Source organism: Somniosus microcephalus, chromosome 9 (assembly GCF_052327205.1).
Source record: "Somniosus microcephalus isolate GS21.2 chromosome 9, FLI_Smic_1.0, whole genome shotgun sequence".
Taxonomy (NCBI): Eukaryota; Metazoa; Chordata; class Chondrichthyes; order Squaliformes; family Somniosidae; genus Somniosus; species Somniosus microcephalus.
Window position 1 is genome coordinate 81,831,385 of NC_140995.1, and position 15,308 is coordinate 81,846,692.

Sequence of the window (15,308 nt, forward strand, 5' to 3'; positions counted from 1 at the left end):
AAGGAATGCTGCGCCATGATCTTCACAGAGACCTGGTTGAACAACGGCATCCCTGACACCACCATCCAACTAGAAGGACACACGGTCTTCCGTGCCGACAGAACTGCAGACTCCGGTAAGAGCAAGGGAGGCGGTTTGTGCATTTACACTAACAATGCCTGGTGCACTAACATGGACATAATCGATAGATCCTGCTCGGCTGACTTGGAATTCCTCATGGTAAGGTGCAGACCCTTCTACCTGCCTCGGGAATTCATGGCTGTTATCATCACTGCGGTCTACATCCCACCACACGCTAATGCCAAACTAGCACCGAAGGACTTCTACAGGGCCATCAGCGAACAACTAACTGCGCACCCAGACGGAGCTTTTATCGTCGTGGGGGACTTCAATCACATAAACCTAAAAACTGTACTACCGAAATTCCACCAGAATGTTTCCTGCCCCACAAGAGGGGAGAACACACTGGATCAAGTCTACACGAGCATTGTAGACGCTTATAAGGCCATTCCCTGCCCCCACCTTGGGAAGTCTGACCACCTCTCCCTGTTTCTAGCCCCGGCATACAAACCGCTCATCAAAAGAGGGAGAACATCAGTGAGAGCAGTGAAAGTATGGCCAGAGGGGGCAGTATCGGAGCTTCAGGATTGCTTCGAACGCACTGATTGGGGCATGTTTGCCCATAATGACATCGAGGAATACGCATCCACAGTGCTATTCTACATTAACAGCTGTGTCGAGGTCGTCACGACCCATAAAAATATCAGGACATACCCCAACCAGAAACCCTGGATGAACGGAGAGGTCCGCTCACTGTTGAAAGCACGCGACGCAGCATTTAAATCTGGCGACGCGGCGGCTTACAGTGCAGCTAGGACCAACCTAAAAAAAGGGTATCAGGACTGCCAAAAGGAAACAGACACTGCGGATAGAGGATCATTTCCACAACAACTCGGACCCCCGGCGCATGTGGCAAGGCATCCAGTCCATCACTGACTACAAGGGCAAAAACACCAGCCCCCCGGTTAGCGATGCCTCCCTTCCGGAGGAGCTTAAAAACTTCTACGCTCGCTTCGACAGGGACAACAGGGAGCCGGCTACCAAAGCCTTGCCACTCCCGGAAGACCAGGTGCTCACTCTGTCGACCTCTGACGTAAGGGGTGTTCTACCCGGAGTGAACACACGGAAGGCTGCTGGACCGGATAGCATCCCTGGACGGGTACTCAAGGAATGTGCTGATCAGCTGGCTGATGTCTTCACCGCCATCTTCAATCTGTCATTGGCCCAGGCAGTAGTCCCTACATGCTTCAAGACCGCTACCATTATTCCTGTGCCAAAACAAACGGCTGTGACGTGCCTGAACGACTATCGACCTGTCGCACTCACACCCATCATAATGAAGTGTTTCGAGAGACTGGTCCTGGCTCACATCAAAGCCAGTGTTCCCGCCTCTCTTGACCAACACCAGTTTGCCTATCGTGCAAACAGATCAACGGAGGATGCAATCACAACTGCTCTACACTCGGCACTGAATCACTTAGATGGTAAGGAGACCTACATCAGAGTGCTGTTCATAGACTACAGCTCAGCATTCAACACTATCATCCCCAACAAGCTGGCCACCAAACTCCAAACTCTTGGCCTGAACACTTCCCTCTGCAACTGGACCCCAGTCTGTCAAATTAGGTAACCACACCTCTCCCCCACTGACCCTGAACACGGGGGCCCCACAAGGATGTGTGCTGAGCCCCCTCCTCTACGCCCTCTTCACCCACGACTGTGTGGCTGTTCATGGGTCCAACACCATCATCAAGTTTGCGGATGATACCACGGTAGTAGGTCAGATCACCAACAACGATGAGTCAGCCTACAGGGAGGAGGTCCAGCATCTCGTGAAGTGGTGCGCCGATAACAACCTGGCCCTTAACATCAAGAAAACCAAAGAAATCATTGTGGACTTCAGGAAGTCTAAAGGCGGAAGTCACACCCCCATCCACATCAATGGGGCTGTGGTGGAAAGGGTGGACAGCTTTAAGTTCCTCGGAGTCCACATCACGGAAGACCTCTCCTGGTCCCTCAATACCTCCTCTCTGGTGAAGAAGGCCCAGCAGCGCCTATATTTCCTAAGGAGGCTGAAGGGATGTAACCTGTCACCCTTGATCCTCTCTAACTTTTACCGCTGCACAATAGAGAGCATCCTGACAAACTGTATCACAGTATGGTATGGCAGCTGTAGCTACTATGACCGGAAAGCCCTGCAGCGGGTAGTCAAAACTGCCCAACGCATTACCGGCACCCGGCTACCGACCATAGAGCACATATACCAGAAACGCTGTCTACGGAGGTCACGGTCCATCATCGAAGACCCTACCCACCCCAGCCACAGTCTGTTCACCCTCCTGCCATCTGGGAGACGCTACAGATGCATTCGCACCCGTACGACCAGATTTAGGAACAGCTTCTTTCCCAGGGCTGTCATCCTACTGAACTCCACAAATAAACTCTAAAGCCTGCACATCTGCCAATGCACTTTATTATGGTTATGTTTATGTTAATGTATTACAAGCCAAATGTATGTTGAATGTTTAAATTGTAAAGTCTGTAGGTATTATGGCGAATTAATACACAGACTACAAGAGTAACTTTAACAGGACTTTACTATTCGAAGGTCAGGGCGAATCTGCCCAATAAATCCTGACACAGCACTTATATACCGGCGTGGTCACCGTCGGTATTACAGTATACAGCAGCCAAGATAAAGTAGTGCCACACCTAAAATAGTTCTCTTAAAGGTGGACGGTTACATACAATAGTTCTCTTAAAGGTAGAACAGTTACATACACTACAATCCTCCCTTTTTAGCTTACAACATACTTATTCCCCATTAACATAACATCATAACATATATACAACTTATGCAAAACAGTTCACAGATTCAGTCTCTCTGGAGGCTTCCTGACTCTGTCCGGATAACGCCTCGGTGGTGTAGTAGTTTTCGGCGGGGTAGTAGGTTCTTCTGGCAAGGTCGATTCGGCTTGAAGGACAGTGTCAGGTTCATCTGATTCCAGTATTACCAGATCGGAGGTAGGTGCTCTGGGTATCTCTGCTTCAACATTAGCCGTGTAAGGTTGTGGAGTAGGTTGGTCCTTTGTGGATGACCCTATGATCTGGTCAACATGGCGCCTTATTATGCTGTCACCAATGTCCACGGTATACATCAGCGGCCCTAGCCTTTTCCCAATAGTTCCAGGCTGCCATTTCTTGGTACGGTAGTCCCGGGCCAAAACTTGTTGACCTATCTGAAAGGATCTAGTTGGCCTTTCATTCATGCCCTGAAATTGCTGGTTCTCTACGTCCCTTCTGACGTTTGGCTTAATCAAATCCAGCTGGCATCTTAGTCTTCTATTGAAAAACATCATGGCGGGAGTTTGGTTTGTGACCGCATGTGTTGCATTCCTGTACGCCAACAAGAAGTTATCTACCTTATGTTGTAGGTTGATGTCTTCATTACCCATGGCCTTTATGGCCTTCTTGAAGGTCTGGACAAACCTTTCAGCTAATCCATTGGTGGCGGGATGGTATGGGGCCGACGTGTAGTGCTTGACCCCATTCCTTTTTAAGAACTTCCTGAATTCTTCGGACACAAATTGCGGTCCATTATCAGAACAGATCTGTTCCGGCAGCCCATTCCTGGCAAATATGGTCCTTAATACTGTGATGGTTTTTTCCGTGGTGGTGGAGGACATCTTTATTACCTCCGGCCACTTGGAGTGTGCATCCACCGCGATTAGAAACATTGAGTCCATAAATGGACCAGCAAAGTCGACGTGTACCCTTTGCCAAGGAGATGAGGGCCACTCCCATGGATGCAGAGGAGCTTGTGGTGGCGCGTTTTGGACCTTCTGGCATCCTAGACAGCTCTTGGTTATTTCTTCGATGTCTCCATCAATACCTGGCCACCACACAAACGCTCTTGCTAGGTTCTTCATTTTCACTCCACCCAGATGCCCCTCGTGAAGCTCCTTTAGCACCTTATGCTGAAGTTTGGGTGGAATCACCACTCTAGATCCACACATCAAGGTTCCTCGGCACACTGACAGCTGTTCTTTTCTTTGCGAAAATGCGGGCAGCGTTGGTTCGCCATGTGCTGGCCATCCCTCCACTGTTAAATCGTAGACTCGTGAGAGAGTCAGGTCATTTCTTGTTTCATTTTCGATCATCGAATTTGTTACTGGTAGACATTCCACTATGGATGAGTGGAACATCTCTACCGGGTCCACTGTAGCCGCCTCTTCTACTACTGGCAACGGTAGGCGCGATAACCCATCAGCATTTCCATGCTGTTTGGACCTTTTGTATTCGATGTCATATTGGTGTGCCCCAAGTAACACGGACCACCTCTGTAGCCTTTGCGCTGTCATAGTGGAAACGGCCTTGTTAGGGTTGAATATGGACACCAACGGCTGGTGGTCTGTCAGTAATGTGAACTTCTTGCCCTGCAGGTAATGATTGAATTTCTTTACTCCCCACACAAGGCTGAGGGCCTCCCTATCTATCTGAGCATAATTTCGCTCAGCGGAGGTCAATGATCGGGACGCAAATGCGACTGGCCTTTCCGAGCCATTTGGTAACTTGTGTGAAAGTACTGCTCCAATTCCATAAGGGGAAGCATCACAAGCTAGACGAAGAGGTAACGTTGGGTTGAAATGAGCCAACACTTCCTCAGAGGTAATCAACGCCTTGCTTCTGCGAAAGGCCTTCTTACAGTCCTCGCTCCACTTCCATGGTACTTCTTTCCGCAACAGAGCATTCAGCGGATGCAGCACCGTGGATAGATTTGGCAGAAACTTGTGGTAATAATTAATCAACCCCAGAAACGATCTCAACTGTGATACATTTTCCGGAGCGGGGGCCTTCACGACAGCTTCTATCTTGTCAGGTGACTTGTGCAGCCCCTCTTGGTCAATGACATGACCGCAGTACGAGATCCGTTTCTGGAAGAACTCGCATTTCTGGCGATTAACTCGAAGGCCATATTCCTTCAACCTGGTGAGCACCAGTTTCAAATTTGTGAGGTGTTCCTCCTCGTCTTCTCCCGTAATCAGGATATCGTCCAAGTAACACTGCGTGCTTGGAATACCCTGTAAGACCTGCTCCATGGCCCTCTGCCAAATTGCTGGAGCCGAAGCTACTCCAAAAACCAGTCTATTATAACGATACAAGCCTCTGTGCGTGTTGATTGTGAGATACTGGCGCGACTCTTCCTCGACTTCCATTTGTAAGTATGCTTGTGCCAGGTCTATCTTGGTGAAGTGTTTCCCGCCAGACAATGAAGCAAAGATATCCTCAATCCGCGGGAGCGGGTATTGTACCGTGTGAAGCACCGGATTAACTGTGATCTTGAAGTCTCCGCAGATGCGGACCTTTCCCGGTCCCCCTGGCTTGTTACTTGATGAAGACTTCATGACGGGAACAATGGGCGTGGCCCACTCACTCCAGTCCACCTTAGACAGTACCCCTGAACGTTCAAGCTCTTCCAGTTCTGCCTCCACAGCAGGTCGTATCGTGTAAGGTACCGATCTGGCTTTGAAAAATTTTGGGCTTGCATGTTCTGCAATCTTGATTTTTGCTTTAATTCCTCTCAGTGTTCCCAGTCCTTGCTGGAATACCTCTTTAGCTTCGTCCAATATTCTGGACAACCGTTCAGGTTTGACATCTTCCTTTCCGGAATCTACCGTCATTGTGTTTAGTGAATGCCAGTCTATCTTTATTTTCCTGATCCACTCCCGTCCCAGAAGTGGTGGACCTCCCTTGGGCAGCACATACATGTCCATCCCTTGGTGATCTTTGTCCTTGTATCTCACCTTGACTTTTATCTTTCCGATGGGGTATACTTTGTGCCCCGTGTATGTCTGCAATACTATCTCCGTATCCCGTAGGGGAATATGTTTGAATAACTTTTTGTAATCTTGCTTATTCATGACCGTCAACGCCGATCCGGTGTCCACTTCCATCTTCACTTGGACTTTTGCAATCTGTAGTGTGACCCAGATAGTTTGTCGGTCAGCTTCTTTACTCACATTGTGAATCCTCAGACTACCCAGTTCCTTGCTGTTGGAGTCTGAGTCCGAATTCTGTTCATCTGGACTCTTCCCAGTCACCTTATGTACCTTTCTGTACTTCTTCTGCGGTGACTTATTATTGCTGGTCTTCTTTCCTGACCGGCATACCTTAGTTATGTGACCAAGCTTGCCACATTTTCTACATTCCTGGTTTTTAAACCAGCATTGGTTCTGGTCGTGTGTTGCCTTCCCACAACGATAACATTTCGTTGTACCCGAAGTCATTTGATCCACACTGAGTACCGCTGTCTTCCGCTGCATTTCTGCCGTGCCTCTCGCTGCGGCTTCGTGCGATGCTGCAATAAGGACAGCCTTATCAAGTGTAAGATCGTTCTCTTCGAGCAGTCGTTTTTGTGTTCCTTCCTTCGACATCCCGCACACGAACTTGTCTCTCAGTGCCTCTTTCAGATTTACCCCAAACTAACAGTATTTTGCTAGCCTACGCAGTTCAACCAGGTACTCCGCGTTGCTTTCCTCTTTCCGTTGCGTTCTCACGTAAAATTTTGATCGTTCCGCTAACATCAACGGTGCGGGGTTAAAATGATCCTTCAGGACAGCAACAATATTAGCGAAAGACTGATCCGCCGGTTTAGCTGGTGATAGAAGATGCTTCAATAACCCGTATGTCTTCGCACCCATTGAGTTTAGTAAGGTTAGAGCTTTGTCATAATTTGCTATCTTATTGACCTTACAATATATCTCGATGCGTTCTACATACGTGGCCCAATCTTCCACATCGGAATCGAAACCGTTGATGTTACTACGCTTAGGCATCTTCACACTCTTCCTGAGAAACAACAACGAAATATTTCTTTAACTTTTTTTTTTTCGAAATGGCGGTTTCCCGCGCTTGTCTTCTTTCCCCGCCCACTTTCAAAATGGCGGTTTCCCGCTTCTGTCTTCTTCCCCGCCTACTGGCGGCTTCCCGCATTTCTTCCCCTGGCGGGAGGGGTAAGCTTTTCCCTCGGGCGACGACTGCTGGCTTTCGGGGTTCGCAGCCTGCGCGTCAGCTTCAGTGCGTTCCTTGTTCCCTTTTCTCGGCAGGGCAACCGGCGCTGGGTACAACCCGTTGACGGCGAACAGTTTCAGCCGCTGGGCTGGATCTCGCTCAGTCTCCCTCGCTCGGGCTCTGTCTCTCCCGTTCGCTCGGGCTCTGTCTCTCCCTCAGCGGCTTCCCATCGCGCCTCCCAGCCCTCTCGCAGTCCGGTGCTTTCCTCCCCGGCTGCGGCTGAGTTCTCCGCGATTTATTTATTTTTATATCTTCCCGCGCCTTACGATCCCGGTCGCAGCGCTTCATGGCCTCGGTCGCTGCCCGGCCTTTTTCACTCCAATCGCGCCTCCCAGCCCTCTCGCAGTCCGGTGCTTTCCTCCCCAGCTGCGGCTGAGTTCACCGCGGTTTATTTATTTTTATATCTTCCCGCGCCTTACGATCCCGGTCGCAGCGCCTTGTGGCCTCGGTAGCTGCCCGGCCTTTTTCGCCGGTCGCGGTCTAGCTGTCTCACGACGCCGTTGCGTCTCCCAGCCCGCTTGTACCGCGGCTTCCGTGCTCCACGCTGCCCCAGTCTCAGCGCCTCTGGGCCCGACTTCTGTCCGGCTCCTTTCCCCCGACCGTGGTCGAGTTCACCGCCCTTATCCTCCGTTTATTTTTTTTTTTAAATTTTCCCTTTACTCACAGTCACCGTGGCCGACTTGCTTCTCGTGCTGATCGGCTCACTCACCACCGTGGCAGAAGGGACAATCAGTGCCTGTTGCTGATGGAAGGCTTCGTGTCTGAATTCTTCCTTCTTCCTTGCTCTGCAGACTCGAGTTTTCTCTCAGCAGAACGACGAGGGCGGGTGCCTCTTCTCGACGCTCGTTAACTGCTTCGGAAGTATTGTTGCCGCAGGGTAAGATCGAACTCGTCGCCACTGTAAAGTCTGTAGGTATTATGGCGAATTAATACACAGACTACAAGAGTAACTTTAACAGGACTTTACTATTCGAAGGTCAGGGCGAATCTGCCCAATAAATCCTGACACAGCACTTATATACCAGTGTGGTCACCGTCGGTATTACAGTATACAGCAGCCAAGATAAAGTAGTGCCACACCTAAAATAGTTCTCTTAAAGGTGGACGGTTACATACAATAGTTCTCTTAAAGGTAGAACAGTTACATACACTACATAAATGTCTTAATCTAAATGTACACTCTCGGGAGCCGCAAGCCTACATTTCGTTGTACTGCACTTATGCACTAACAATGACAATAAAAGTTGATTTGATTTGATTTGATTTGATATCTTCTGAGCTAACATTATTTACGAAAATACCTATTGTATACATCTATCCACACATCTGTCTCTCTATAAGGCAGTCTTTGGGGGAGGGGGTCATAAAAAATTAATACAAATCCCTCTGTTGTGCAGAATATTGAAATATGAATCAATCAAAAGTCTAACCTTCAGCAGTATGGGCTGGACAGATGGACTGAAAAAAATGAAATTACACACAAAAATTGGGCTTCAAATATGGATCTGAACTAGACTCTGAAATGCAGACCTTATAGGCCTTTGTCTTATTTTAAACAAATATACAGACTACATCAATCTGCTATCAGTGAGGTACAGCCTTTGCTCATTCCTCTGATTAAATTAAACAGCCAGAGATTTTAAAATGATTGAATATATGTCTGAGAAAATATATTTAGTACAGATGAATGTGACTGATTTTTGGGAACTATAGAGTTAAAAACTCAACATGATATCTATAGTTATGACAAACTCTGCTAAGCATATTTTTAAAAAAATGCCCTAAAAATTAGAGACCAGTGGCCAAAATCAGGGACACTTTGGCTGCGAATTTGCCGGTGCTCAGAGGGCAGGTTTGGAGTCGGGACGGGAGTAAAAATCAAAATGATTGACGGCGGGCTGCTAACCCACTGCTATTTCGCCTCCACGCAACTTTGCAAAGTGTCGGGTCTGCGAGTCCCGATCAGACCCGACACCAAATGGCGGGAGAGGCACTTAAGGCAGTTAACAGCTTGTTAACTGCCTACATAATGCCTTTTTAACTGTCTCTTCACATTTTAAGACATTTTCAGCGTGTTGCCCGTCGTGCGACAAACACGCCAGCTGATTGTGCTGGGTTCAGCAAGGATCTGAATTGTTGACAGCTGCTCCTGCAGCATAAAAGTGGACCTGCAACATGGCTGACTTTCAGATGACAGAACTTTGTGCTTTGAGGGTTTGAAACACTTTTTACAGGTCTTTTGAGCTTGTGAGTGTTTAAGCTGAGATCCATATGCACTTTGACCTCCTTGGAAGACCCTCTCCCCACACTGACTGAGTGCTTATAACATCTATTCCTCAACTGAGATATATACCAGTGGGATGGGAACCATTTATACCCTCTCATCCTGGTCCTCAGAATCGGAGGAAGAGCAGCTGCGGCAGCAGCAGAACCAGGCACAGCAGCAGCAGCAACAACAGGAGCGCCAACCTTCTCCTCAGTCACCTGATGCTGCACAGGGCAGAGGGCGTCAGGGCAGGGCTGCACCTTGCCACAGGAGATACCCCCAACACAGGGTTTACAGGCAGAGGATGAGCTTCCTCAACATGAGTGAGCAGCAGTGCCAAAGGAGGCTGAGACTTTTGCGAGAGGTAGTTGCTGATATCTGCACAATGCTGCACCAACACCTGGAGCCCAGAGGAGCGGGTGGACACCCCTTACCAGTGGCTGTCAAAGTCACCACCGCACTCAACTTCTTTGCTTCAGGGTCCTTCCAGGGATCATCAGCAGACATCAGCGGCATCTCCCAGTCGGCCGCACACACTTGCATCACACAGGTTACCGATGCCCTCTTTGCAAAGGCGCACAACTACATCCACTTCTTCATGGATGAAGCAAGTGTAACTGCGTGTGCAATTGGTTTTGCAAATATGGCAGGCTTCCCAAGGGTGCAGGGCGTCGTAGACTGCACACATGTGGCCATTAGGGCACCCCATCACAACCCAGCTGTATTTGTCAACTGAAAGGGCTTCCACTCCCTTACCGTCCAGCTGGTGTGTAATCACAGGAAGAACATTATGCATGTTTGCGCCAAGTTCCCTGGCAGTTGACATGGCTCGTTCATTCTTCGGCAGTCTACTGTGCCTCCGCCAAGACAACTTTCTTGGTGGCTACTTGGAGACAAGGGCTATCCCCTGAAAAAGTGGCTAACGGCACCGATGAGGAGGCCATCAAACAAAGCTGAGGAGCGGTACAATGTGAGCCACATTTCCGCCAGATGCTCAAAATGCAATTCAGATGCCTCGACAGATCTAGTGGAGCTGTAAAGTACGCCCCAGCCAAGGTCTCCAGAATCATCGTCATCTGCTGTGCCCTGCACAGCAAAGTGGCTCAGCGCACAGCATCCTCCTCCTCGGCGGAGGAGGAGGAGCAAAAGCAACACCTTCACCTTGCGGGGGCGGATGTGTCAATTCCACCAGCACACAACCACATTGCTGACCGTGAGGCAAGGGATGCACTCATCCATGTCAGATTCACGCAATTTACGCATCAACCACATGTGGCTGGCACATGGAAATTAATGTCTGGACGACCTTCTTAACACACCATTCATACAATAAACTGTGGTTTCCTATCACTCTCACCACCATCATTACACATGAAAGGTGCCCTGACCCCTCACTGTGCAACTTCCATTTCTGAGCACACATAGGCCAAATCTTCGATTCTTTGCCATCACTTTTGTTTAATAAAGTTACAATCAGGATGACAAACTTTACTTTGTAAGATAAGAAAACACCCAAGTGGCTCCCCTTGTGACTATTTGTGTGTTGACTTTCTCTTACGCATGCTTCTACGTGGTGCTTCCCCTGTGGCGTCAGCAGATGTAGAGGCACCTTGCTCACTTCCATGCTGCGCCTGCTTAGACGCCTTTGGCGGGCATCCTCTGGGTTTGAGAGCCTGGGATGGCTCCGCAACAGTCTGCTCTTCCTGCGGCTGTGCAGGGGCTGAGACGGCCATCTCAGTTGGGTGCGGAATCTGGGGCTATAACCGAGGGCTCCGCAGTGGCATGGTCATGTGAGCGCTTGGAGAGGAGCCCACACTTCCTTTTTGTCGACCACCAACATCCCGCTCATGGATCACCTGCACTTCACTGCTAGCAAGTGGCTGGAGAGCACCTTGCTGCACATCAGTGGGGACATGAGGACCCATCTCTGTACTGACAGTCCTCATAATGGGGATGTCCATGTACCTCTGGTGCCTCTCCTCAATAGATGCCCATCTATCCTCCATAGCAGACCATCTATTTAGAAGAGTCACCATGCTCTGTTGAGTCTGGCTAGTTATGTCCTCCATGGAGGTTGCCATCCTCTCCATGGCAGCATGTTCATGCGCCATTGCGTCCACAAAGGCAGTGCTCATGTTGGAGATGGACTCCTCCATTCTCTGCCCACTCGCAGTTCCGTGGATGCAAACCCTGTCAGAGACTCCTGCACTTGTTCCTGAAGCTCCAGCACCGCTTTCTTTCTGGATGGCCCCAGAGGCACAGTGTTTACTTGCAGCTGAGCAAAGCTAGGAGTGTCCTGCGACCTCTGATGAGGAGTCTCCACTGCTGTCCCTGTCTCCACCATCTGCTGATGCTCACTTGTGAGCTGTGATATACCAGGTGACAACACTACTCTATGTTGCGAAGGACCCCCCCGAGGTGTGTGTCTCTGCGCTGGTGCTGGGTGCGCTGAGTCCTGGTGATGCTCCCTCAGAGGCTCTAGGTTCCTCTGAGGAGTCGTCTGGCTCTTCCTCCTGGACAGTGGGGAGGGGGGCTCTTGATGGTCCTGTGGGGGAGTAAAGGCATGAGTTAGACATGTGATATTTAGGTACCAGAAACATGCTATTGTGCAGATGATCAGAACTCAATCTCTATGAACATCAGATGCCCTATCAGTCACTCATGAAATCTAAATGAGAGGGTTGCAAATCTATTCTGTCACCAGCTTGCTCTACTGCGCCCGTCTCTCCGTCCCCCACTTCCAGTTCCTCTGCACCTCCGACTATGTCGTTAGCAGTCTCTTCAGCGCTTGTTAAAGTGGCTAAGGATGGTGGGCCTCCTCCTATCCTCGCTCTCTCCCTCTTATTGTGGGCTCTCTTTTCCTGCAAGGAGGGATGCAAGTGGAGTTTCAGCGAGAATGATGGAGTGAGTGTGAAGAATCCATAACATAGAAGCTTAGAGGGAGACAAAGATGGAGTGAGGTGCCAATACCAAGGTACCTCCCTGTGAGTCGTTAGATGTTGTCACTGCATAACAGTGAGAGCGAGTGTGAGGGGTGCATAGTAGGATGGTGAAGTTATTCTGTACAGAGAGGGATAGGTAAGGGTGCAAGGGATGCAAGGTTAAGTTGGGATGTGGAGGAGTAGGTTGACAATGCAGAGTGCTGGTGATAGAGGAGATGGGGAGCAGACTGAAGGTAAGTGTGATGTTATACTCACTTTTACTGAGCGTAGCAGATCATTGAACCGTTTTCGGCACTGGACCCAGGTGCGTGAACATATGGACCGAGCGCTTACCTCCTCAGCAATTTGCAGCCAGGCTGCCTTTGTCTACTGAGGAGGCTTCCTCCGGCCATCGGGAAGGAACAGACTCTCCCTGCGCTCTCTTATTCCCTCTACAAGAGCATGGAGGGAGTCATCATCAAAACGAGGAGCAGCCTTACATCTTGGAGCTTAATGAGCCCAGTTAAATCAAAATTGTTATTTGGGAGCGGCTGAAACCAGCATTGGGACCGGGACCCGCACACCAGCCAACCTGACTCCAACTCACCTCCTGTGGCAAAATCGTGGCAGAGTGCTAGCAAAATTCAAGTAATCTAATAATTCAATTTTTATATCACTAATGATTTTATGCATTTTTCTGCTTCTATAAATTCAAATAAAAGGGAGTTCACTTTGGTATTTGCTGAATACATTTTTGTCACACCTCTTGTATTTCGATCATGCATATAGACTTGAATTTTCCACGGTTCTGGTGCAGCCTCGCAGGAAGTGGGAGTGGGTCAGGAAATTGAATGAATTTCATGACCAACAATTTCTGATGTGTATGAGCCTTATTAACATAGTATATGTAAGAAAATACAGGCAAGGAACACCCACTGCATTTTGCATTTTAAATAGGAGCATTCGGGACCCTGGAGATTGGTCTTGCTCAGCAGGTAGGTGAACGTCTTGATTGCAGAGAGAGGTTTTATTGATACGTTTACCGAGCAACCTTACTGCATTTTGTTCCATGCACTAGCCGTTTCTCATGGAAAATCATGTCATGATTTCAATTTTGGGTTTTGTGTTACCAATGCTTTTATTTTATTTTGGTTGCTGCTGGCACTTAAAGGGCCCCATACAAAGTGGTATGTCTGGGCATTGTTTGCCAGGTTCATGCTTCAGATGAGGAAGAGAACTTCACAAGGAGCAACCAAATGGAGCTGAAACAACACCATGAAGTGTTCTGTCCACAACCATCACTACCCTGGGTTTATAAAATGCTTCACATGTACCTGGACATATGAGAGGTCTGAAATTACAGCCCAGCCAGTCCATATTAGTATTCATCCTCCAAAAAAAGTTATCCTAGTCCCATGTGCCTGCCTTCTTCCCATATCGATTTATTCCCTAATACAAAAGCAAAATACTGCGGATGCCGGAAATCTGAAATAAAAACAGAAAATGCTGGAATTACTCAGCAGGTCAGGCAGCATCTGTAGAGAGAGTTTCTCTCTCTACAGATGCTGCTTGACCTGCTGAGTATTTCCAGCATTTTCGATATATTCCCTTTTCCTTCAACCACCTATTTAACATTGTCTTAAAAGTTGACTTTGTAGCCTCACAATACTCGGTGCAAAAAAGTTTCCTCTGCTTTTTATGATTCTGTCCTAAATCTCTTACATTTAGGCCTAGAAATTCAGTATCGCCACGTTTGGGGCATTATGGTCGAGCGGGCGCGAAATTTAGCGCCCGGTGCAAATTATCGCCACCTTTGTTATATCCGTGTATCTTAATGTTGTGTCCTTCAATAATCAGACAACAGACTGCAGGGAACGATCAACAGGTGTGAACGATCAACAGGTGTTTACTGAATGAGGGTTATTCTAGAACTAACTATACAGATCACTACTCAGGGTTTATATACAGGTGTGGTCACTGCCGGTACTACAGTATACAGGAGCTGTAAAAAGTAGTTCTCTCCCTTAAGGTATATATACATGACATACATTACAATTCCTCCCCTTTTAGATTAACAGTACCATAATACTCATTTAACAATTAACATTTTTAATATACAATGTTTTATGAAAATAGTCCATTCATATATTCAGTCTCTGGGGAGGCTTCCTGATTCTTTCTGGATAACGCCTTTCCCAAGTGTCTCGCTCTTGGTGCGGAGGCGATTCTAGCACCCTGTCGTCAGTTGATTCATCAGCTTCCAATGCTATTGTTTCTGAGGTAGATGCGACCTATACGTCGGGTTCCTCACCAGGTACGTATGGCCGAGACATGGGGTTGACTCGTTCCTGTGACTCTAGGATCTGATCAGCATGGCGTCTCACAATGTTCTCCCCAACATCCACTGTGTACATTAGTGGCCCCTGCCGTGTGCATATTGTTCCTGGTTGCCATTTCTCTGTTCGGTAGTCGCGGGCCAAGACTGGTTGCCCTACATTGAAGCTCCTTGTCGGCTTCTCATTGATGTGCTGGAATTGCTTACTCTCAACATCTCTTCGTACATTTGGTCTGAGCAAATCCAGACGAGATCTCAACCTTCGGTTAAAGAACATCATGGCCGGGGCCTGGTTGGTGACTGCATGTGTCGCATTTCTGTAGGCTAACAGGAAATTGTCCACCTTACGCTGCAGTGGAATGTCATCATCGCACATGGCCTTTACTGCTTTTTTAAAGGTTTGTACGAACCTCTCAGCCAATCCATTTGTGGCTGGATGACACGGGGCGGATGTGTAATGCCTTACCCCATTCCTTTTCATAAATCTTTGGAACTCTTCGGACACAAACTGTGGTCCTTTATCAGAGCAAATCTGCTCTGGCAAGCCGTTCCTGGCAAAAATGGTCCGTAGGACTGCAATAGTTTTCTCCGTGGTGGTGGAGGACATTTTGATCACCTCAGGCCATTTCGAGTGCGCATCCACGGCTATTAAAAA

General features: G+C 48.5%; 1 protein-coding gene across 6 annotated transcripts in view; it reads right to left on the reverse strand.

Moving 5' to 3' along the window:
* klhl29 (kelch-like family member 29) overlaps nt 1-15,308 on the reverse strand; it is a 732,755-nt gene that overhangs the window by 20,743 nt on the left and 696,704 nt on the right. The window lies entirely within an intron of this gene.